This window comes from Haematobia irritans, chromosome 1, assembly GCF_050003625.1.
Source record: "Haematobia irritans isolate KBUSLIRL chromosome 1, ASM5000362v1, whole genome shotgun sequence".
Classification (NCBI taxonomy): Eukaryota; Metazoa; Arthropoda; class Insecta; order Diptera; family Muscidae; genus Haematobia; species Haematobia irritans.
This window is the reverse complement of record NC_134397.1, coordinates 210,096,888-210,124,139: the sequence shown is the minus strand read 5'-3', so window position 1 is coordinate 210,124,139 and position 27,252 is coordinate 210,096,888. Positions and strand designations below refer to the sequence as shown.

The following is a 27,252-nucleotide window of genomic DNA, read 5'->3' as shown; positions in this document are numbered from 1 at the left end:
AAAGCCTGAATTTATGAAGTAAACTGCGCTGTTGCCACAAAATACAAACTCATACAGCGTTGACAGCGAAAACAGTAGCGGTAAAAGAAACCCACAAGCAGATATTGACCACTTCAATCGTTTACAAATTAACGGTTACGTCTGTCCGATTGGCTGTCGTTATAAATACAGCTCTCGTTCACAAATGCCGATGCCGATGCCCTTTAATGGTGCTTAAGAATGCACACGAGATGTGTCGGCTACTTAGAGATGACTTATCATAGGCCGTGTCTGTCGTTTAAATAATGAACGACATTGACGTCTCGTGAGTGAATCAATTTAAAGTTACACTCACTGAATTTATATGAGAGTGGGGGATTTTCTTGTCAATCATTTTTTGCATAATATTGTAATTAATGCCGTTTGTTTGTATGTACCTCAGGAGCATGCAAGTAATTAATTGAAATTTAAAAGTGTTGGGATAGTTTAGTAAAGTATACTTTTTACAATTATTCTACACGGGGAAAAAATATCACCAACATTATTCCAATTAAAAATTTAATTGAAATTCCAAAAATATTCAAATTAAAATTATAATGATTAAACTAATTTTTTAATTAAATCATAAAAAAAACACAATCACAAAAATAATATTATCAATTTTTCAATAGAAAAATATTTTTTGGTTTCAATCACAAAGTTATTTGAGATTTAATTGGAAATGCTTCAATTGATAATCTTAACCCCAGACATTCATCCTTTTTCAAAATGACGACGCTTAATTTTATTTTAAATATAAACTGTATTTTGGGTCGATAAAAATCGAGTTCTTCTAGAGTATGGACTGTAATATGAATTAAAAAGGCTACTTTCGACTTTTTTTACAATTTAGGAAAGACAATTTTTCAATGTCCAGCCAACTTTGACTAATCGAGTTTTGAAAAGGTCGACTCTTCGACTTTGAAAAATCGACATCTGTACAAACGTGGTACGAGAAAAAAATATCCAAACAAAGATCGTCGGTTGATTTCGAGGAAAGTGTTTTTTCTTTTTTGTGTGTAAAGGCCAATCACGCGCTATTTGGGTTTGGTCGATTCCGTTCCGGTAATTTCTTTATTAAAGATACACCACCCAAGGCCAAAACCAGAATCAATTTTTAATTTTTTAATTATTTTTAATTCATCCTTAAATGGTTTATTACCCAGCAAAAAAGTGTCGCGAAGTAATAGTGAAAATGTTTTTTTGGATGCGGAAGTGGTACAGAATTTGGGCAGAAGCGATGAATTTAACATGGGCTAGTCATAGGATGGATGTCCACCATTTCAACAGCACTGTATTTGCATCACTTCCCAGCAAAAAAGCGTCGCGAAATAATAGTGAAAATGTACTTTTTGGATCCGGAAGTGAGGTGCAAAATTGGCACAGAAACGATGATTTTAACATGGGCTTGTCATAGGACGGATGTCCACCATTTCAACAGACGTTGCACTGAATTTTCATCACTTCTTGAGGTGTGATGCTCATCCAGGGATTTGGATGTGAATAAAGAAATTTTGTGATATTTTGACGAATAAATATTTTTTAAAATTTTTTATGATTTTTAATGCACTATAACGCTTGCCTGGAACGTTTGACATCAAATATTTAAAAAAAAAATTGGCAATTTTTCTAGAAAGGATTTATCATTTTTTTTTGGCAAAATTTAAATAATTTGCACTATTTTATTCATTTTAAATCTGTTTTTAACCCATTTGAAACAATAAAATTTAAAATTTTCCATTAAAAATATGAAAAAAGCTAGCTATAAAAAATAAACTCAAATGAACTTCCTGTGCAGTTAAAATAAAGAACATCTTTGGGAGGACATTTTTGGAAGTGCTTTTAAAGCTGTGTCTTAAGAAGAACTTCCAAATTTTTTTGCTGGGTTCTTAAGGTGTGATTCGATTTCAGTGTTTAACCGCGATTGCCACAGTTGGTAGAATTCTACCAAAAATGGTATATTTTTTACTGTTTGGTAGATTGGTAGAATTTTTAATGTTTTGGTAGAAATAACATTTTGACTAAATCTTCTATAGAAATAAAATTTTGGAAAAATTTTCTATAGAAATAAAATTTTGCAAAAAAAAATGTATAGAACAAATATTTTGCAAAAATTTTCTGTAGAAATAAAATATTGACAAAATTATCTATAGAAATAAAATTTTGCAAAAATTATCTATAGAAATAAAATTTTGACAAAATTGTCTATAGAAATAAAATTTTGCCAAAGTTTCTATAGAAATAAAATTTTGAAAAAAAATCTATAGAAATAAAATTTTGACAAAATTGTCTATAGAAATAAAATTTACCTAAAGTTGTCTATAGAAACAAAATTTTGACAAATTTTTCTATAGAAATAAAATTTTGCAAAAATTTTATATAGAAATAAAATTTTGACAAAATTATATAAAATATAAAATTTTGCAAAAATATTCTATAGAAATAAAATTTTGCAAAAATATTCTATAGAAATAAAATTTTGGAAAAATTTTCTATAGAAATAAAAATTTGCAATAATTTTATAAAGAAATAAAATTTTGGCAAAATTTTCTATAGAAATAAAATTTTGACCAAATTTTCTAAATTTTTCTAAAATTTTGCAAAAATTGTGTAAAGAAATAAAACTTTGGCAAAATTTTCTATAGAAATAAAACTTTGGCAAAATTTTCTATGGAAATAAAATTTTGACAAAATTTTCTACAGAAATAAAATTTTGAAAAAAAAAATGTCAATAGAAATAAAATTTTGCAAAACAATATTCTATAGAAATAAAATTTTGATACATTTTTCAATAAAAATAAACTTTTGACAACATTTTCTATAGAAATAAAATTTTGACACAGTTTTCTATAGAAATAAAATTATGACAAAATTTTCTATAGAAATAAAATTTTGACCAAATTTTTTATAGAAATAAAATTTTGCAAAAATTGTCTATAGAAATAAAATTTTGATTAAAGTTTCTATAAATCTAAAATTTTGACAAAGTTTTCAATAGAAATAAAATTTTGACAAAATTTTTTATAGAAATAAAATTTTGCAAAAATTTTCTATAGAAATAAAATTTTGCAAAAATTGTCTATAGAAATAAAATTTTGCAAAAATTGTCTACAGAAAAAAAATTTTGCAAAAATATTCTATGGAAATAAAATTTTGGAAAAATTTTCTATAGAAATAAAAATTTGCAATAATTTTATAAAGAAATAAAATTTTGGCAAAATTTTCTATAGAAATAAAATTTTGACCAAATTTTCTAAATTTTTCTAAAATTTTGCAAAAATTGTGTAAAGAAATAAAACTTTGGTAAAATTTTCTATAGAAATAAAACTTTGGCAAAATTTTCTACAGAAATAAAATTTTGAAAAAAATGTCTATAGAAATAAAATTTTGCAAAAAAGAAATATTTTATAGAAATAAAATTTTGATACATTTTTCAATAAAAATAAAATTTTGACAACATTTTCTATAGAAATAAAATTTTGACAAAATTTTCTATAGAAATACAATTTTGACAAAATTTTCTATAGAAATAAAATTTTGACAAAATTTTCTATAGAAATAAAATTTTGCAAAAATTATCTACAGAAATAAAATTTTGCAAAAATATTTTATAGAAGTAAAATTTTGACACAATTTTCTATAGATATAAAATTTTGCAAAAATATTCTATAGAAATAAAATTTTGGAAAAACTTTCTATAGAAATAAAATTTTACAAAAATATTCTATAGAAATAAAATTTTGCAAAAATATTCTATAGAAATAAAATTTTGCAAAAAATTTCTAAAGAAATAAAATTTTGACAAAATTTTCTATAGAAATAAAATTTTGACAAAATTTTCTATAGAAATAAAATTTTGACAAAATAAGATTTTTTTGTTTGGTAGTTTTTTGGTAAAATTTTCTCCAAATTGTGATAGATTATTTTTGGCTCGAGGTGCAACCGTGATTCTTAAGCTTGTCTGAAACGTTTAACCTCAAATATTTTCAAAAATTCGCAATTTTTCTAGATTGGATTTAACATTTCTTTCGACAAATTTTTGATAATTGGTACCATTTTATTGATAATTACTCTTACATTTTTGGTAGTGATTTTAAAGTTGTGCCTTTGGAACAACTTTCAAATTTTTTTGCTGGGTAATTAAGGAAGATTTAAGAATAACAATTTTTAATTGTGGCTTTGAATATTTTACGATATCATAACCCATTCGTTAACGAGTTTTCACCAAAAGTATCTTCCTACATTAGTCAAGACCAACTTGTGATATACGACTGTCTTATGTATAGCCAATAGAACCAAGGGCTTCTATGAGAGAGGCAAAAATGAAATTACCTTTAATATGGCAACAAGTTATCGAACAAAACATCAAACAAAAATCTAAATTGAATCATTCCTACTATGGAAATGAAAGCCTACAATTTAATGTTTTACTACATCTGATATTAAAAAAAAAATTCCACAGTACCAGAATTACTGGAAAACAAAGATTTATCTCTCACAAAGTTTATTTTGCTATGTAAGCAATCACTGTCTTTTTGGAATTTCTTTTAAGAATGCAGATATGTAAATAGAATTATCCTAGCTATGACTCGAAGTTTACCTTTCCATACTACGCAGTCGGTATGCAGACACATTCATCAAGGTGAAATTACTCACCATGCGTTAATCCGCCCGTTGATTGAAGAGTTCCATTTTCTCTTCGAAAGCAACAGTTTGGTTATAGTGATTTAAATAGTAAAAATAATACATATTTTCAAAAAAAAATTTATTCATAAAAATTTTGACTGTATTTTTACAACATTATCATGTTATAAATTTTCGGCAGATCTAAATAAAAATCAAGTATATACGGCCGTAAGTTCGGCCAGGCCGAATCTTAGTACCCTCCACCATGGATTATATAGAAACTTGTACTAAAGACTGTCATCCACAATCGAATTACTTGGGTTGCGGTAACACTTGCTGATGGCAAGGAATCTTAAAACTTCTTAACACCGTCTTCTCAATAGTAAGTTAGTCCATACGGGGTATAAATTAAACAAAAATTAAGATTAAATACGTATATAATTCAGTTTGACAAAATTTTCTAAAGAAATAAAATTTTGTCAAAATTTTCTATAGAAATAAAAGTTTGACAAAAATTTTCTAAAGAAATAAAATTTTGACAAAATTTTCTATAGAAATAAAAGTTTGACAAAAATTGTCTATAGAAATAAAATCTTGACAAAATGTTCTATAGTAATAAAATTTTGACAAAATTTTCTATAGTAATGAAATTTTGACAAAATTTTCTATAGTAATAAAATTTTGACAAAATTTTCTATAGAAATACAATTTTGACAAAATTTTCTATAGAAATAAAATTTTGGTAGATTATTTTTGGGGATCGGCTATATATAACTATAGACCGATATGAAATTTTAACATGGTTGTTAGCGGCCATATACTAGCGCAATGTACCAGATTTCACCACGTACCAAATTTCAACCGGATCGAATGAATTTTGCTCCTCCAAGAGCTCCGGAGGTCAAAACTGGGGATCGGTTTAAATGGGGGCTACATATAATTATGGACCGATATGGACCAATTTTTGCATGGTTGTTAGAGACAATATATTAACAGCACGTACCAAATTTCAACCGGATCGGTTGAATTTTGTTCTTCCAAGGGTCTCCGGAGGTCAAATCTGGGGATCGGTTTATATGGGGGCTACATATAATTATGGACCGATATGGACCAATTCCAACATGGTTGTTAGAGACCATATACTAACACCACGGACCAAATTTCAACCGAATCGGATCATCCATGAGGCACCGGAGGTCAAATCTGGGGATCGGTTTATATGGGGGCTATGTATAATTATGGACCGATGTGGACCAATTTTCGCGTAGTTGTTAGAGACCATATACTAATACCATGTACCAAATTTCATGCCGGATCGGATGAAATTTTCTTCTCTTAGAGGCTCCGCAAGCCAAATCTGAGCGTCGGTTTATATGGGGGCTATACGTATGGCCCGATATGGCCCATTTGCAATACCATCCGACCTACGTCTGTAACAACTACTTGTGCCAAGTTTCAAGTCGATAGCTTGTTTCGTTCGGAAGTTAGCGTGATTTCAACAGACGGACGGACGGACGGACGGACATGCTTAGATCGACTCAGAATTTCACCACGACCCAAAATATATATACTTTCTGGGATCTTAGAGCAATATTTCGATGTGTTACAAACGGAATAACAAAGTTAATATACCCCCATCCTATAGTGAAGTGTATAAAAATCATGTTCTACTAAAGCTATAGATTTCTATTGATTCAAATATAATATCCGTGAATTAAAATTAAAACGTACCATTTAATTTCATTTTAAAATTTACCTGTACTACATATGAATAAAATTATATAAATATATGTATGTAAATAATAGAGCACTTTCCTTTCGGGTACTTGAATAATTAAACCTCCGCCTTATGAATAACTATGCCTATAAATCACAATTAAAATTGTGGGTAGGTTGTACAGTAATACCCTCATAATTATCTCTCTGAAATTTTCCAAAATTGTGGGTAATTATCCGAATGATGATTTTATTCATTCTATCGCTTAAATACTACAAATAGGTAAAAATGGTTAATTACCTTAAAATATGCTTTAAAAAAAGTTCCTCAATAACTATATCTATAAAAATCTTCAAAGTAGCTGGTCTTGTTTAAAGCAAGATCCATATTTGATTTGACTCATGTTTCAGACTTCAATTTTCAAACTTTTGGTTTCCAAATTCTCAATTTTCGCTATGGTGAATACTTTTCAAAATTCGTGATTAAAATGTTTAACTAAATAATAAAACTGCTCTTCAACAATTTCTTCTTCACCCCCGACTAAGATGGGTAATTTGGGGAATTTAATTAAAACTGTATTTTTCTATTAAAAGCTTGAAAAATAAATGAGGATTCAAAAATGTTGACATTTAAGCGTTAAATTTATCTAACCGTTGGGATATTTAAACGCGGTATACTGTAATACCAAACCGGGTAGTGCCTCACTATTAATTACAATAATTTATATAACCAATTTAAGTTTTACAATGTTTAAGTGGAAATTATAAAAACAGTCTATATTCGAATATACCGCAGCCTGCTGCTGTTCATATGCCTTTCTCACGTGTTTGAAATTAAAATACACTGTTCAATCGCCAATTAGCCTATTAGTCGCCCATCAATTTGAGTGCCTTTACATTAAGCAAGGAGCGTGCGAGGAAATGTAAACAGCGTCACATGTTCACTACTGCTACTTGTGAAAGTTGATACGATTTCAACATCTTCGGTTTGGTTACCATATTAAATATACTTAAAATGATGGGTTAATATATGCACTGAAAAAAAAAATGTTGTCATAATATGAAAGATTATGCAAACTAATTTTTAGGAAACGTAATTTTCATAGAATTAAAGACAAATTTCTTTCAAGAATTTTTTAAAAAATGTTTTTTCTTGAAATCTTTGAAATTTGCGTCCCTTCATATATATTTGAAGTTTGGCAAATTTTTACTTAAATTAAAGAAAAAATCCTTTCTTAAAGGATATCCTAATTAATTATACATGGTTTAATTAAAAACGTGCAAAGAACCCATATTTCCATAACCTATATAGAAATGAATCAAATTTCGTATGCAACTCATCAATTGAAGCTTATTTTCTCCCGATATAGTAAAATCAACACTATTCATAGTACACCCAGCACGTGTCACTCATTAACAACATTACAGATTCTAAAACTGGTATTAACATTTACATTAGAAAAAGTGAATCTAGCAGATATGTGCTGCTTTGGTAAGATAGAAAATATTGCTATAATTAAAATAATTAAAAATTAAGTTTATCTAAAACATCACCCATTCGTGTAAATGATTGACAAATGCTATAACATAACGCGTGCATTTTAATGACTTTTTAACGCCAAACGGAAGACATGAACAGATGAAACTTATTAAATTGTAGTTTTCACTATTACCATTTTTATAAGACAAAATTCGCAGTCAATCATTAATTGAAATTTCAAAAACAAAATTGGCAAAATTTTCTATAGAAATTAAATTTTGTCAAATTTTTCTACAGAAATAAAATTTTAGCAAAATTGTCTAAGAATTAACATTTTGGAAAAATTTTCTAAGGCAATAGAATTTTGGCAAAACTTGCCATAGAAATACAGTTCTAGTAAACTTTTTATAGGAATAAAATGTTCTATAGCAATAAAAATTAGCAAATTTTCTATAGAAAACAATTATGAAAATTGCATAGAAATAAAATTTTAACAAACTCTTTTATAGAAAATAAAACACAAAATTTGCAAAATTTCTATAAAAAAAAATTGGGAAAATTTTCCTTAGAAAACAAACTTGGCAAAAAATCGTAGCAAAATGTCTACAGAAATAAAATTTTGGAAAAACTTTGCATAGAAAACTTTCTATAGAAATAAAATTGTAGCAAAATTTTCTACAGGAAAAAAAATTTGGCAAGACTTTTCATAAAAAAATTCTATTGAAATAAAATTTTAGCAAAATTTTCTATAGGAATAAAAATTAGGCAAAAGTTTTCATAAAAAAACAACATTTGCGGAATTTTCTATAGAAATAAAATTTTGGAAAAATTTTCTATAGAAATAAAATTTTGGAAAAATGTTCTATAGAAATAAAATTTTGACACAATTTTTCACAACAAAAAAATTCTATAGAAATAAAATTTTTCCAAACCTTTAGAAAAAAATGTTAGCAAAATTAAAAAAATAATAATAATAATATTTTGGGCAAAAAATATGGGCAAAAAACATAATTGGCGAAATTTCTATAGAAATAAAATTTTGTCAAATTTTTCTATTGAAATAAAATTTTGTCAAAATTTTCTATTGAAATAAAATTTGGCAAAATTTTTAATAAAAAAAAATTTTAATAGAAATCAATTTTTTGCAAAACTTTCTATAGAAATAAAATGTTGTCAAAATTAAAAAAAAAAACCAAACTTTCTACAGGAATAAAATTTTGACAATTTTTTCTATAGAAATAAAAATTTGGATATGGACCAATTTTGGCATGGTTGTTAGCGGTCATATACTAGCGCAATGTACCAAATTTCAACCGGATCGGATGAATTTTGCTCCTCCAAGAGCTCTGGAGGTCAAATCTGGGGATCGGTTTAAATGGGAGTTATATATAATTAACCCTTGGGAGCCACCGTGGTGCAATGGTTAACATGCCCGCCTTGCATACACAAGGTCGTGGGTTCGATAACTGCTTCGACCGAACACCAAAAAGTTTTTCAGCGGTGGATTATCCCACCTCAGTAATGCTGGTGACATTTCTGAGGGTTCAAAGCTTCTCTAAGAGGTTTCACTGCAATGTGGAACGCCGTTCGGACTCGGCTAAAAAAAGGAGGTCCCTTGTCATTGAGCTTAACATGGAATCGGGCAGCACTCAGTGATAAGAGAGAAGTTCACCAATGTGGTATCACAATGGACTGAATAGTCTAAGTGAGCCTGATACATCGGGCTGCCACCTATCCTAACCTAACCATATTCTCATAGCGTCGTCATATGATGACAGAAACATTGGCATGTTCAATGCACCAGTGTACCGTTATCGCTGCACAGAAAAAAATAAAAAAAACAACAAGGGTATTCTTTGTTAAATGGGACACCCATCTTCCGGAAACCTGAACCCGATATGAAAACTTTTTTTTTCATATATATACTAAAGGTTGGCTATACATGCTGTGAATCAAACATTATTATAATCGGATGATTATTTTTATAACTCGGGAGAATACGGGTTAAGACCGGTATGGATCAATTTTTGAATGGTTGTTGGAGACCATATACTAATACGTACGGATGAACGTAAATGAAAGCAAGTCCATTCATATGACATTCACGAATAAACTGATTTCACATACGCCATTGTATTTAAACGGTAATTTGATACCATTTGCAAATACAGCAAAATATTTGGGCATGACCCTTGACGCTAAAATAAGATGGAAAGAGCATGTTAAGAAAAAAAAAACACAGAGGTCAAACTTAAATTTCGCCAACTTTACTGGTTGTTTGTGGGCGATAGAATATCAGTCAACAATAAAATTCTTGTATATAATCAAATTATCAAACCAATATAGTGCTATGGCATACAGTTGTGGGGCTGTGCTGCAAAAAGAGATGTCGATACAATCCAGAAAACACAAAACGCTATTCTTCGTACCATCGTCAAAGCGCCATGGTACATCCGCAATAGTGACTTGCATCGAGATTTAGGAGTGAGAACAATTTCTGAAGAAATTTCACTCCATGCTCGAAAACTTAAAAATAAACTTCAAAATCACCCAAACAACGAGTTAAATAATATATATCAAAACTACTCCACCACTAGGAGGCTCCACAGGATTGTCCCCCTGGATCTGGTCAACTAACCCCAGAAAAGTAATCAGCTAGAGTATAGTTATTGAACTATTTCTCATCAAATTTCTACACTAGAGTAAATATTCTAGTATTGTAATTGTAACTAATGTAAAATTACTAGATGAGTAGAAACTCAGTTGTAATATAAATAATAAAGAGATAAAAAAAATATACTAATACCACGTATCACGTACTCGGAGTTCATATCGGTTTATATGGGGGCTACATATAATTATGGACCGATATAGACCAATTCCTGCATGATTGTTAGAGACCATATACTAAAACCACGTACCAAATTTCAACCGAATCGGATGAATTTTGCTCATTCACGAAGCTCCGGAGGTCAAATCTGGTTATCGGTTTATATGGGGGCTACCAATTTGTCCATGGTTGTTAGAGACCATATACTAACACCATGTACCAAATTTCAGCCGGATCGGATGAAATTTGCTTCTCTTAGAGGCTCCGTAAGACAAATCGGGGGATCGGTTTATATGGGGGCTATATATAATTATGAACCAATGTGGACCAATTTTTACATAGTTGTTAGAGACCATATACTTACACCATGTACTAAATTTCAGGCTGATCGGATGAAATTTGCTTCTCTTAGAGGCTCCGCAAACCAAATCTGGGGATCAGTTTATATGGAGGCTATATATAATTATGGACCGATGTTGACCAATTTTTGCATGGTTTTTAGAGACCATATACTAACACCATGTTCCAAATTTTAGCCGGATCGGATGAATTTTGCTCCTCCAAGAGGCTCCGCAAGCCAAATCTGAGCGTCGGTTTAATGAGGGCTATACGTAAAAGTGGTCCGATATGGTCCATTTGCAAAACAATCTGACCTACATCAATAACAACTACCTGTGCCAAGTTTCAAGTCGATAGCTTGTTTCGTTCGGAAGTATGCGTGATTTCAACAGACGGACGGACAAACTGAAATCGACTCAGAATTTCATCACGACCCAGAAATTATATACTTTATGGGGTCTTTGAGCAATATTTCGAAATTTCGGAATGACAAAGTTTTTTTTATACCCTCCACCATAGGATGGGTGGTATATTACCCATCCTATGGTGGAGGGTATAAAAAAAACTTAAAGCTAAAATAATTTTAACTGCCTAAATCTAAATTTTCTTTATATTAAAGGAATTTGCCCATAATATTGTGTAAATTACATGTCCTAAAATTTAAGTTGCATACGTTATCATATTAGGTCAATATTTTTTTTTCAGTGTATATAACTGTCAAAATTAAATTAAATTCTATAAATCTAAAATATGTATATGCAAAAAAATCATATTTCTGAATCTGCATTGAATAGCCCAATTTAGAGGGATAGATATATATATTTCCCAGGTTATCCAATAGTTTATCACCTTTCTCGAAAAAGCATGCTTCTTTAATATGTTCATATTCACGTAATAAAAGTGATTACTTACGAGTTTATCCATACACTCGTGAATCCTACCCACGCTCACTGCATCAATGTGAATTAGATTAACTAAGATCTGGAATAATGCGCATATAACTTTCTACACAAGGCCAATATATCCAATTAGTATTTCTGATGTATTACATCAGCATTAAATCATATTGATTGATTTATTTACTCCTATAGGATTTTTATGCCCACCTAATCAGAAATCTGTTTGATCTATTCAACAATCACTTGGTCAATTGGAATAAATGCAAATATGACGCAAAAATGGTATGCGGACTATTTATTTAATCTTGGTATTATTTATAAACAATTTCATAAACGATGGAGGGCGGCCTTAGTAAAACTTGCAGAATTGCACTAATATTCTATTCGATGCTTTGATTTATGTTTATTTAGTATTGAATCACTTTTGAGATAACAAAAATGCAAAGGGAATTCCAAAGTGGTTCCCATATATAAGTGTGGGATTTTCAATAAACTAGAACACAAAATGCTGATCATAAAATTCCAACAAAAGTCGATAAACTAGAATTTAATGACCGTATGTTAATAGGCTGTATCGAAAGTGCGTAAGATATATTCTTTATTTTAAAGAAATATTTTAAATTTATTTTATCTAGCATACACTCTAAAACCATTTAGGAAAAGTTTTATTTCAGAAAATGTATTATTTTTAAGGAAATAAATGCAAACATTTCTTTAGTTTCATACGAAGTTCAAGACAGGCGCATTTTAGTAAAATGTAGAACTAAACTACTATTCTGTGGGATAGTCAAAAAACAAAATTAATTAAATTGGCTTTAGTACCCTTTTTGTACAATTTTTGTACAAAACGGTTGATTATACCTCAGTAATGCTGCTGACTATTCTGACTATTTCGAAGCTCCTCTAAGTGTTTTTACTCGGCTGTTAAAAGGAGGTTGCATGTCATTAAGCTAAACATAGCATCGGGCAGCATTTATTGATAAGAGTGAAGTTTGCTATTTGTGGTATCACAATGGACTGAAGAGTCCGAGTGTGAAATAAAGGGCTGCCACCATACCAGATTTAATATAACCTGTCCGAAATTGCGAATTCGAGGCCTTATTGATATTTGAGCCTAATCAATATTTTGTAAAAGACCAATAGTCGACTTTTTTGCAATCTCTAAAAGTGATTAACCGATGATTGTTTGAAAATCGCGTACTTTTTATATGGACCATAATCGACTAATAGACTTTTAACGACCATGTGTCGAATTTGAAGTGAAAGGAAATGAAATGTGATGTGTAGCAGGATCTAAGCCAAATCGATTTTGAAGAAGCGGGTGATGTGAACTGAAAGGGGAAGGGGGGGAATAGTAATTGCGACTTCCAGATCGTTAAGAATCTTACTATCTGAATGCTATAAAGGGTGATATTTGGTCAATATAAACTTGACATATTTCTTTCAATTTTGCATTTAAAAAACCTGAACACCCCTCATTTTGAAGGTGTGTGTGTGTAGAATATTGCTCTTATTTTGATTTTGGAATTCACTCTTCAGTTGTCAAAATGCCGTCCAAGCAAGAAGAGCAGCGTATCAAAATTTTGCTCGCGTATCGCGAAAATCCGAGCTACTCGCACGCAAAGCTGGCAAAATCGTTAAAAGTTGCCAAATCAACCGTTACAAATGTAATTAAAGTGTTTGGGGAACGTTTGTCGACAGCCAGGAAGTCTGCATCGGGGGGAAATCGAAAACCGGAAGCCGCTGAGACGACAAAGAGAGTTGTCGGTAGTTTCAAGCGAAACCTAACCTCTCTCTCCGAGATGCCGCAAATAAGCTGGGTGTATCGTCTACAACCGTACATCGAGCCAAAAAACGAGCCGGACTATCGACTTACAAGAAGGTAGTGACTCCAAATCGCGATGATAAACAAAATACGACGGCCAAAGCGCGATCCCGGAGGCTGTACACGACGATGCTGACGAAGTTTGACTGCGTGGTAATGGACGACGAAACATACGTCAAAGCTGACTACAAGCAGCTTCCGGGACAGGAGTTTTATACGGCAAAAGGAAGGGGAAAGGTAGCAGATATTTTCAAGCACATAAAACTGTCAAAGTTCGCAAAGAAATATCTGGTTTGGCAAGCCATCTGTACCTGAGGCTTGAAAAGCAGCATTTTCATAGCTTCCAACCAAGAAATTTACGTGAAAGAGTGTTTGAATAAACGTTTGCTGCCTTTCCTGAAGAAACACGGTTGTTCCGTACTGTTTTGGCCGGATTTGGCATCTTGCCATTACGGTAAAAAGACCATGGAGAGGTACGCTGCCAACAACGTGCAGGTGGTTCCCAAGGACAAGAACCCTCCCAACACGCCAGAGCTCCGCCCAATTGAGAAATACTGGGCTATTGTCAAGCGGAACCTAAAGAAGACCAAAAAACTGCTAAGGACGAGCAGCAGTTCAAGGCAAACTGGCTTTCTGCGGCGAAGAAGGTGGACAAGGTGGCTGTACAAAATCTGATGGCAGGTGTCAAGCGTGAGACCCGGAAATTTGGATTTGGAATAACTGAATATTTTTCCTGAATTTTATACTAATTGAACTTGAAAAAGAAATTTAATTTGATTTTTTAAATAAACTATTTCACCGATTTACACGCGTTTTCCCTTGACCAAATTTTGACCGTATCACCCTTTACTTTTTATATAGGCCATAATCGACTAATAGGCCTTTAACGACCATGTGTCGAATTTGAAGTGAAAGGAAATGAAATGTGATGTGCAGCAGGATGTAAGCCAATTCGATCTTGTAGAAGCGGGTGATGTGAACTGAAAGGGGAAAGGGGAAAGGGGGGAATAGTAATTGCGACTTCCAGATCATTAAGAATCTTACTATCTGAATGCTATATGAACAAATCGGCCTATATAAACTATATTCATAAACTCTTCCTATTTGCATACACAAGGTCGTGGGTTCGATTCCTGCTTCGACCGAACACCAAAAAGTTTTTCAGCGGTGGATTATCCCACCTCAGTAATGCTGGTGACTTTTCTTCTCTAAGTGGTTTCACTGCAATGTGGAACGCCGTTCGGACTCGGCTATAAAAAGGAGGTCCCTTGTCATTGAGCTTAACATGGAATCGGGCAGCACTTGGTTATAAGAGAGAAGTTCACCAATGTGGTATCACAATGGACTGAATAGTCTAAGTGAGCCTGATACATCGTGCTGCCACCTAACCTAACTCTTCCTATGAGTCTAAATTATATATTTGATCTTCATAAGACCCATTTCCTTGAATTGGCTATTTTCGAATGTTTTACCTTGAATGTCTTAACAGTTGACTTGATGTTTAGTAGTTTTAAATGTATTTTTAGCACTTGAAAATTTAATTTTTCCATACAATACCCAGCGAAAATAGCATCGCCAAAAAAGCTGTAAAAATGTTCTTTTTGAATCCGGAAGTGGTGCAAAATTAACGCAGAAGCTATGGATTTAACATGGGCTTGTCATAGGACGGTTGTCCACCATTTCAACAGCCGTTGCCCTGAACATGCATCACTTCTTAAGGTGTGATTCGAATCCAATGTTTTGGATGTGAATTAAGAAATTTTGTAATATTTTGACGAATAAATAATTTTTTAACTTTTTTTATGATTTTTAATGCATTATAACGCTTTTCTGGAACGTTTGACATCAAATATTTTCAAAAAAATTGCAATTTTTCTAAAAAGGATTTAGCATTTTTTTCAACAAAATTTAAATAATTTACACTATTTTATTAATTCTTCTGTTTTAACCTTTTTTAAACAATAAAATTTTATATTTCCCTTTAAAAATATGAAAAAAGCGAGTTATAAAAAAATTGACTCAAATAAACTTCCTGTGCAATTAAAATAAAGAACATCTTAGGGAGGGCATTTTTGGAAGTGCTTTTAAAGTTGTGCCTTTAGAAGAACTTCCAAATTTTTTTGCTGGGTAGTTGCAAGCAGAAAACTTCCCAGCAAAAAAGCGTCGCCAAAAAAGTAATGAAAATGTTCTTTTTGGATCCGGAAGTGGTGCAAAAATGACGCAGAAGCGATGAATTTAACATGGGCTTGTCATAGGACGGAAGTCCTCCATTTCAACAGCCGGTGTACTGAATTTGCATCACTTCTTTAGGTGTGATCCGAGTTCAATGTTTTGGGTGTAAAATTTACACCCAAATTTACACTGTAAATTATAAAAATCTGTGATATTTTGTCAAATAAATAATTTTTATATTTCTTTATAATTTTTAATGGATTGGTTTATTTTCAAAAATGCACAATTTTTTCAGATTGTATTTAGAATTTTTTTTTTCGACAAAATTTAAATAATTTTTACCATTTTATGAATTCTTAAACTGTTTTTATGGGTTATCATGTCCCTGTGAAAGTACTAACTGTGACAACCAATATCTACCGAAAATGGTAGATTTTTTATTGTTTGGTACACCGAAAGAATTTTCTTCGTAAAAAGAACGAAAAATTTCGTTAAAAGTACGAAATTTGTCATTGTTTTACAACCAAAGAAACGAAATATTTCGTACTTTTTACGAAGAAAAGTTCTTCCAAAATTTTCGTAGTTTGTAAGAAAAAAATTCGTACTTTTTATGAAGAATCTTCGTACTTTTTATGAAAAATCTTCGTACTTTTTATGAAACAATTTCGTTCTTTTTATGAAAATGTTTCGTACTTTTTATGAAAAATTTTCGTAGTTTTTACGAAAAATTTTCGTGCTTTTTATGAAAAAATTTCGTACTTTTTTCTGAAAAATGTTCGAACTTTTAGAAAAAAAAGTTATAGTCGAAAGTGCATTTGGTTGTAGTTGCAAGTGTGAAAAATGACTCATACACTCAAGCACATTATAAAAGACAATTTAATGCCGCGAACGGAAATTTTACAACTTCAATGAAACTTCTTCGTTATTTCAAAGAAAATGTTTCGTACTTTTTATGAAGAAATTTTAACGCAGAATGTTTCGTAAAATATTCGTAAAAACTTCTTCACAAAATTCATGAAATGTGAAGAAAGTTTCGTTAAAAGTACGAACTTTTTACGAAGAAAAGTTAATGTAGAATGTTTCGTAGAAGTTTCGTATATTCGTAAAATGTTCTTCGTAAAATTTACGAAAATGAATGAAAATTTCGTTATTTTAATGAAGAATTCAGGAAGAATTGTTAATGAAGAATTCTTCGTAAAATTAACGAAGAGAATTCTTTCGGTGTAGATTGGTAGAATTCTTGATGTTTTGGTAGATTTTATAAAATATTCCTCTCCAACTAAGATGTATTTCACAAAATAAAATTTTCTATGAAATAAAATTTTGACAAAATGTTGTTGTATAAATACAATTTTTGACAAAAATTTCTATAGAAATAAAATTTCCACAAAATTTTCTATACAAATAAAATTTTGACAAAATTTTCTATACAAATAAAATTTTCACAAAATTTTCTATACAAATAAAATTTGAACAAAATATTTTTTTTTTAGAAATAAAATGCTGGCAAAAACTTCTATTGAAATAACATATTGACAAAATTTTCTACAGAAATAAAATATTGACAAAATATTTTTCCCATAGAAATACAATTTTGACAAAATTTCCTATAGAAATACAATTTTGACAAATTTTTCTAGGGAAATAAAATTTTGACAAAATTTCCTATAGAAATAAAATTTTAACAAAATTTTCTATAGAAAAAAATTTTGACAAAATTTTCTATAGAAATAAAATGTTGACAAAATTTTCTATAGAAATAAAATACTGACAAAATGTTCTATACACCCTCAAAAAATCGCTTCTGTAACATATACCTCAAACACATTTTGCTTCAAGCATATATATTTTCATGATTGGTCCAAACAAAATATTGTTTGTATTGTTCAAACATATTATGTTTCACCTTAGGGCATACACTGGTAGTCAAAAATTTTAATGAAATTTTCTTTGTGTGAATATATTTTTAAGGCGCCAATTGGTTGCTTCCATTATTTTACTTGCAGCATACTCTCTAGGTCTCTCTTTCTAAACACATGTATGTTTATAGGCTATTTCCAAATTACTATATGTTTGCATCTAAGCATATTATATTTACAAACATTTTATGTCCCAAACATAATATGTTCTAACATATTAACATAAATGTCCCAAACATGCTATTTTAGTTTATGAACATTATATGCTTGCACTTAAAAATATTTTGTTGAAAAATTTGAGTTCCAAACATATCATTTTTACACCCAAACATATGAAAAACAGTCTTTTTCGTTCGTGTAGAAAAAAATATTGACTAAATTTTCTACAGAAATAAAATTTTGCCAAAAAAAAATTTAATAGGTATAAAATGTTGGCAAATTTTTCTATAGAAATAAAATTTTGACAAAATTTTCCATAGTAATCAAATTTTGTCAAAATTTTCTAATAAAATTAAATTTTGGTAAAATTTTCTATAGAAATAGAATTTTGAAAAAAAAAATTTCCATAGAAATAAAATTTTGACAGTTGATCATAATTTAGCGCCAATGATTTTTTTCCTTTCTATTTAGATCATTTTTTCTTTAATGACAGGGTGTAATTTCAAAAATGATTAAAATAATATTTTTGTAAATTACGAATGAAACTGAATGAAAACAAAACTTTTCCGTAGTTCTATCGATAACAACGCAATACAGGTAATTGGAGCAACTTAACGTAAGTCTATTAGGGATATTTACATGAAAAGCTTTAATATTAGATCAAATTAATTACATTAATGAAATTTACATATTTTAACAAATGTAAACGAAATGTAAACGAAGCAATAAAATTAAATAATCCAATATATTACTATTTGTCATAGCGTTTGAATAATTATTCCTACTACAAAGCAAATAACTGCACAGACTGAAGGAATAATAGAAACGAAATTTTAGACAAACAAAATTTTCGTTTGGAGATAAATAAAAATCTTTCTTTAAATAAGAAATCGTTTGTCAAACATTCGCCTTATTTTTTAGAAAGTCCTCCACGAAAATTCTCCCATGAGAGGAAGAAATCGAGTATAGACAGTAAAAGCAAATTTAATATTGAATCTAATTACGATTTTTATTTGCTTCTGTAGTCTAAATATCATATTGTTGTAGTAAAAAAAAAGGAAACTATTCGAAATACCCAGTATAGTTATTTTATTGACCCTCATACTAATGGGAAATCAGTTAAAATGAGTCCCATATTCAAATGATTTTATAAACTTCCAGCTGTTGTAACAATTGTAATGAATTGCAAATAATTGCAATGAATTATTCAAAAAACAACAATCCGCGAAAAAAAAACTGTGTTAATGAATTAATTACCGTAACAGCTTCAAATCAAAATGTGATTTTGTAAATCACAGACACGAGTACATCACTAATAAATCAGTTAATTCAAAGTTAGAAAAAAAAACTTTAAACCTGAGTGGAATCTTAATAAACTCGGATAACTGGAAATTCAATCAACATCAGTGTCTTTGGGTAGCCCTTTTGAGTATCATATAAATGATTGATACATCAAAAAAGTGTGATTCAATTTGACATATATCATCAAACATAGGAAAGGTCATGAAACGAGGTCAAAATTTCATCGAAATGAAACCATATCAAATTAATGGCCATGTTGAAAAGAAAACAACAGAGTAAAAATTAAAGCTAAAGTTAGTGGGAGCTGATCAAAACCAATCATACCAATAAGTTTAGTAAGTCAATTTTGGCTAATATAAAAAATCGATTTGAGCAAATTTTCAAAAATATCAAAAATCGAATTTGAAGATTATAAAAAGTCGACTTCGATTTTCGTTGACCTTTGTATCTCTATTCTGAATCCCAGCAAAAATCTTTAAAAGCACTTCCAAAAAGTTTCTCCCAAAGATGACTTTTATTTTAACTACACAAGAAGTTTTTTAAATTAAATTTTCATATTTTTAATGGGCAATTTAATTTTTTATACCCTGCGCCACACTGTGGAACAGGGTATTATAAGTTAGTGCATATGTTTGTAACACCCAGAAGGAGACGAGATCGACACATGGTGTCTTTGGCAATAATGCTCAGGGTGGGTCCCTGAGTCGATATAACCATGTCCGTCTGTCCGCCTGTCCGCCTGTCCGTCCGTCTGTCTGTGAACACATTTTTGTGATCAAAGTCTAGGTCGCAATTTAAGTCCAATCGCCTTCAAATTTGGCACATGTTCCTAATTTGGGTCAGAATAGAACCCTATTGATTTTGGAAGAAATCGGTTCAGATTTAGATATAGCTCCCATATATATCTTTCGCCCGATATGCACTAATATGGACCCAGCATCCAATGTTTTATACCGATTTTCTTGAAATTTTGTACAAACATAACACTTAGTCGTATAGTCAAGTGTGCAAAATTTGATTGAAATCGGTTCAGATTTCGATATAGCTCCTATATATATCTTTCGCCCGATATGGACTTATATGGCCCCAGAAGCCAGATTTTTGGCCGAATTTGGTTGAAATTTTGCACTAGGAGTACAATTAGTAGTATAGTCAAGTGTGCAAAATTTGATTGAAATCGGTTCAGATTTAGATATAGCTCCCATATATATCTTTCGCCCGATATGGACTAATATGGTCCTAAAAGCCAGAGTTTTGGCCCAATTTGGTTGAAATTTTCCACAGGGAGTAGATATAGTATTGTAGCTATGCGTGCCAAATTTGGTTGAAATCGATTCAGATTTAGATATAGCTCCCATATATATCTTTCGCCCGATATGGACTAATATGGTCCTAGAAGCCAGAGTTTTGGCCTAATTCGGTTGAAATTTTGCACAGGGAGTAGATTTAGCATTGTAGCTATGCGTGCCAAATTTGATTGAAATCGGTTCAGATTTATATATAGCTTTCGCCCGATTTACACTCATATGACCACAGAGGCCAATTTTTAACTCCGATTTAGTTGAAATTTTGCACAGGGAGTAGAATTAGCATTGTAACTATGCGTGCCAAATTTGGTAGAAATCGGTTCAGATGTAGATATAGCTCCCATATATATGTTTTTCTGATTTCGACAAAAATGGTCAAAATACCAACATTTTCCTTGTAAAATCGCCACTGCTTAGTCGAAAAGTTGTAAAACTCTCTCCCACTCTAATTTTCCTAAGCTTCTAATACATATATATCGAGCGATAACTCATAAATAAACTTTTTGCTAAGTTTCCTTAAAATTGCTTCAGATTTAAATATTTTCCCATATTATTTTACTAACATTGTGTTCCACCCTAGTGCATTAGCCGACTTACATTTTGAGTCTATAAATTTTGTAGAAGTCTATCAAATTCTGTCCAGATCGAGTGATATATAGCACCCAATACATTTGACGGATGTGATATGGTATCGAAAATTTAGATCTACAAAGTGGTGCAGGGTATAATATAGTCGGCACCGCCCGACTTTAGACTTTCCTTACTTGTTTTTAATTCAAATACGTTAAAAACAGAGCAAAATAAACCAGAAAAAAATGAAGTTATTCCACAAACATTTCTTCTTAAGAACATCCCGGGATCCTCCATCAATATCCATATCCAATGAAATTCTTTTGGATCATTTTAAACAGCAATTTAGCGGTTTAAAGTGAAAATTTAAATTTTGGGACAAATAAAGCTCGCAAAAAAGAATTGTGCTAAATATGCTAAGGCGTTCTGTTATGGCGCCAACATACCTAGGTTCAACCCCTGGTCGTACTGAAAAAGTTTTTCAAATTGTAAAAATTAGATAAGTTAGAATATAAAAGTATAATAAAACAAGTATAGAGACGACCGTAAGTTGGCCAGGCCGAATCTTATCTAACCTCCACCATGGATTGCGTAGAAACTTCTACTAAAGACTGTCATCCACAATCGAATTACTTGGGTTGTGGTAATACTTCCCGATGGCAAGGTATCTTGAAACTTCTTAAAATCTTCTTCTAAATTGGAAGTTAGTCCATACGAGGTATATATTAGGCAAAAAAGCCAGATTAAAAACCTATATGCTTCAGTTCTTGACCGGTTTGAATTTTTGAGCGATAAAATAGTGGCAAAAGTGAAATATGTGGGTCGGTTTATATGGGGGCTATATACAATTATGAACCTATATGGTTAAATTTTTGTGTTAACTAACATAGGAAGAAGTAAAATCTGGAGACCATTTTTGGCATGCTTGTTAGCGACCATATACTAACACAATGAACCAAATTTCAGCCGAACCGGATGAAGTTTGCGCCTTCAAGAAATTTTCTCTTCCAAATCTGGGGATGGGTTTATATGGGGGCTATATATAACTATAGACCGATATGGACCAATTTTTACATGGTTATTAGAGACCATATACTAATATAACGTAGAAAATTTTAATCGAATTGGACGAAATTTGCTCCTTCACGAGGCTCCGGAGGTCAAATCTGGGGATCGGCTTATATGGGGGCTATATATAATTATGGACCGATATGGACAAATTTTTGCATGTTTTTTAGTGCCCATAGAAAATTTCAACCGAATGAAATTTGTTCCTCCAAGAGGCTCCGAAAGCCAAATCTGGGGATCGGTTTATTTGGGGGCTATATATAATTATGGACCGATGTGGACCAATTTTTGCGTGGTTGTTAGAGACCATATACTAATATAACGTACACAATTTTAAACGAATCAGAGGAAATTTGCTCATCCAAGGAGCTCCTGAGGTTAAATCTGGGGATCGGTTTATATGGGGGCTATATATATTTATGGACCTATTTGGACCAATTTTAGCATGAATGTTAGAGACCATTGACTAATACCACGTACCAAATTTCAACCTGATCGGATGAAATTTACTCCTTCAAGAGTATCTGCTAGCAAAATCTGGGGATCGGGTTCTATGGGGGCTATGTATAATTATGGACCGATATGGACCAATTTTTGTATGGGTATTAGCGGTCATATACTAACAATAACTAACACCACGTACCAAATTTCAACCAGATCTGATGTAATCTGCTCCTCCTAGAGCATCCGCAAGCGAAATCTAGGGGACGGTTTATATGGGGGGCTATACGAAAACGTGGTCCGATATGGCCCATTTTCAATACCATCCGACCTACATCAATAGCATTTACTTGTGCCAAGTTTCAAGTCAATAGCTTGTTTTTTTCGGAAGTTGGCGTAATTTCCACAGACGGACGGACAGCCGGATAGACGTACGGATGGACAGACGGACGGACGGACAGACGGACAGACGGACAGACGGACAGACGGACGGACTGACATCGATAGATCGACTCCGAATTTCACCATGACCCAAAATATATATACTTTATGGGACCAATATTTCAATGTGTTACAAACGGAATGACAAAGTTAATATACCCCCCATCCTATGGTGGAGGGTATAAAAATGTTAATCATCTTTTTAATTGAAAATATTTTGGTGATATTTTTATACCCTCCACCATAGGATGGGGGGTATATTAATTTTGTCATTCCGTTTGTAACACATCGAAATATTGCTCTAAGATCCCAGAAAGTATAAATATTTTGAGTCGTGGTGAAATTCTGAGTCGATCTGAGCATGTCCGTCCGTCCGTCTGTTGAAATCACGCTAACTTCCGAACGAAACAAGCTATCGACTTGAAACTTGGCACAAGTAGTTGTTATTGATGTAGGTCGGATGGTATTGCAAATTGGCCATATCGGTCCACTTTTACGTATAGCCCCCATATAAACGGACCCCCAAATTTGGCTTGCGAGGCCTCTAAGAGAAGCAAATTTCATCCGATCCGGCTGAAATTTGGTACATGGTGTTAGTATATGGTCTCTAACAACCATGCAAAAATTGGTCCACATCGGTCCATAATTATATAGCCCCCATATAAACCGATCCCCCGATTTGGCTTGCGAGGCCTCTAAGAGAAGCAAATTTCATCCCGATCCGGCTAAAATTTGGTACATGGTGTTAGTATATGGTCTCTAACATCCATGCAAAAATTGGTCCACATCGGTCCATAATTATATATAGCACCCATATAAACCGATCCCCGTATTTGGCTTGCAAGGCCTCTAAGAGAAGCACATTTCATCCAATCCGGCTGAAATTTGGTACATGGTGTTAGTATATGGTCTCTAACAACCATGCAAAAATTGGTCCACATCGGTTCATAATTATATAGCCCCCATATAAACCGATCACCAGATTTGACCTCGGGAGCCTCTTGGAAGATCAAAATTCATCTGATTCAGTTGAAATTTAGTACGTGGTGTTAATATATGGCCTCAAACTCCCATGCAAAAATTGGTCAAAATCGGTCAATAATTATATATAGGTCCCATATAAATCGATCCCCAGATATGACCTCCGGAGCCCCTTGGAAGAGCAAAATTCATCCGATCCAGTTGAAATTTGGTACATGGTGTTAGTATATGGTCTCTAACAACCATGCAAAAATTGGTTCATATCGGTCCATAATTATATATAGTTCCCATACAGTCGAGTTTGAATTTGGAAATCTTAGTTGTCGTTAATACGTTATTAATGGACTTTGATAGCCCATGCAGAAAAAAAACTGACAAAATTAATAAATTAAAATTAGTTTCCTTCGCTTCTTTGACTCGGAATCAATACCAAAATCAATAGTCCAGACAAAATCTTTGGAAACGGGCATACTTTTTGGGTAGCACTCATTGTTACTCAACACAAGATCAGAATGCTTGGTATAGGGTTTGTGAACTTCGTCTTCGGGGGACCTTAGCACATTTTGTATTGTAGTTCTTTTTGCTGTAGATTGCATCATTAATTACCAATCTAAACTGGACATTGATTACAAAATGCATCCTTTCACACATTGGACAATTGGCACATTTACAATGGAATTAAAAATATGGCACGTGAATCATTCTTTAATTGATCAATTTCAAATGATTACGTGCTGTCTAAGTTACCACGCTACCGGCAACGAAGATTGACTATGGTACTGCATTCAATTAATTTCAGACAAGGCATTTTAATCATTTAAGAAAACAATATAAACAAATTAACGAAAAAAAACATAAACAATTTAATAAATTGTTATTATTGTTTATATATACTAACGGTGAATAAGGGGGAGACAAATACAACTTTGTATATCCCCCTCATATGATTATTGTTTATGGAATGCCAGCTCATATTAAATTGAGCTTAAATAAAACGTGCTTACTTATTTTGCGACGTAGTATCACGTGAGAAAACCTTCTCGAATTAAGTTTCACCAAACCAAAAATCATATATGTTTTGTATATTATAAAGTCTTTGTCTAAGGCTTTTGTTTACATAGTGGCTTTAATTTCTCAATAAATATGGGAATACACAAAATATGAATTAAAAATATCTCCAGTCCAGTTTGTATTAAAAAGTTTACGCCGAATGTATTAATGGTTCTTCTGAAATTTGTTGTGAAGAATTATGGAAGATTGTATGTTCCACTTTCATGCAGACTTTTAAAGATCGTAAAAAACAACTTAATTTAATTAATCATAAATGTTTGGTAGCGAAGAAAGTTCTGGGCCATAATTTGCAAATCGTTGCATGAATGAATGAAGTACACATGAATTGAAGTACTATACACAAAGCAAAAATACTTTTCTCCGGAACGAAATTTTATGCATCGTTCATACTATACAGAAAAACATATAACCAAAATATTTCCAATTAAAAAGTTGATTGAATTTGAACATTTTTTCAATTAATAAATTAATTGATACAATTAACGATGTATCAGGTTCACTTAGATTATTCAGTTCATTGTAATACCACAGTGGTGAACTTCTCCCTTGTCACTGAGTGCTGCCCGATTCCATGTTAAGCTCAATGATAAGGGACCTCATTTTTATAGTCGAATCCGAACGGCGTTCCACATTGCAGTGAAACCACTTATAGAGCTGTGAAAGCCTCAGAAATGTCACCAGCATTATTGAGGTAGGATAATCCACCGAAGCTTCGGTCGAAGCAGGAATCGAACCCACGACCTTGTGTATGCAAGGCGGGCATGCTAACCATTGCACCACGGTCGCTCCCCTCGAAAGACTAAGTCACACACATTTTTTTTTTTTTCAAATAAAAATACTATTAATTTTTGTGATTGATTTTTGTTTCAATTAAAAAAATTTTGTTGATTCAATTAAATTTTTAATTGAATTTTTTAACTCAGTTGAGACTTTAATTGGAAAAAATTTTGTGAAATTTTTTTCTGTACAGTAAAAAAGAGTGATGGAAAATTTCTTAATTTTTAATTAAAATTAATTGAGTTTTGCAATCAACATCAATTAAATTTTTAATTGATTCAATTAAAAAATTATTTGAAATTTGGTCATGAAATCAATTTTATTTTTAGTTAAGTATTTTTGATATGCCCAGTTAAAACTGTGATTGATGCTACAATTTTCGTGATTGAAGGCATTTCAATTAAAAAAAAATAATTAGATGAAATTAATTAATTGATTGAATCAGAACAAAGTAAGTACCACTTTGTAGATCTAAATTTTCGATACCATATCACATCCGTCAAATGTCTTGGGGGCTATATATAAAGGTTTGTCCCAAATATATACATTTAAATATCACTCGATTTGGACAGAATTTGATAGACTTCTACAAAATCTATAGACTCAAAATTTAAGTCGGCTAATGCACTAGGGTGGAACACAATGTTAGTAAAAACAAGTAAGGAAAGTCTAAAGTCGGGCGGGGCCGACTATATTATACCCTGCACCACTTTGTAGATCTAAATTTTCGATACCATATCACATCCGTCAAATGTCTTGGGGGCTATATATAAAGGTTTGTCCCAAATATATACATTTAAATATCACTCGATTTGGACAGAAATTGATAGACTTCTACAAAATCTATAGACTCAAAATTTAAGTCGGCTAATGCACTAGGGTGGAACACAATGTTAGTAAAAACAATATGGGAAACATTTAAATCTGAAGCAATTTTAAGGAAACTTCGCAAAAGTTTATTTATGATTTATCGCTCGATATATATGCATTAGAAGTTTAGGAAAATTAGAGTCATTTTTACAACTTTTCGACTAAGCAGTGGCGATTTTACAAGGAAAATGTTGGTATTTTGACCATTTTTGTCGAAATCAGAAAAACATATATATGGGAGCTATATCTAAATCTGAACCGAACTAAATCGGAGTTAAAAATGGGCCTCTACGGTCATATGAGTGTAAATCGGGCGAAAGCTATATATAGGAGAGATATCTAAATCTGAACCGATTTCAACCAAATTTGGCACGCATAGCTACAATGCTAATTCTACTCCGTGTGCAAATTTCAATTAAATCGGAGTAATAGATTGGCCAC

The 27,252-nt window shown here is 31.7% G+C and overlaps 1 protein-coding gene across 1 annotated transcript in view; it reads right to left on the bottom strand.

Annotated features, from left to right (window-relative positions):
- Window positions 1-27,252, bottom strand: part of LOC142222535 (sodium-independent sulfate anion transporter) — an 81,249-nt gene that overhangs the window by 22,538 nt on the left and 31,459 nt on the right. The gene's annotated exons all lie outside the window — the stretch shown is intronic.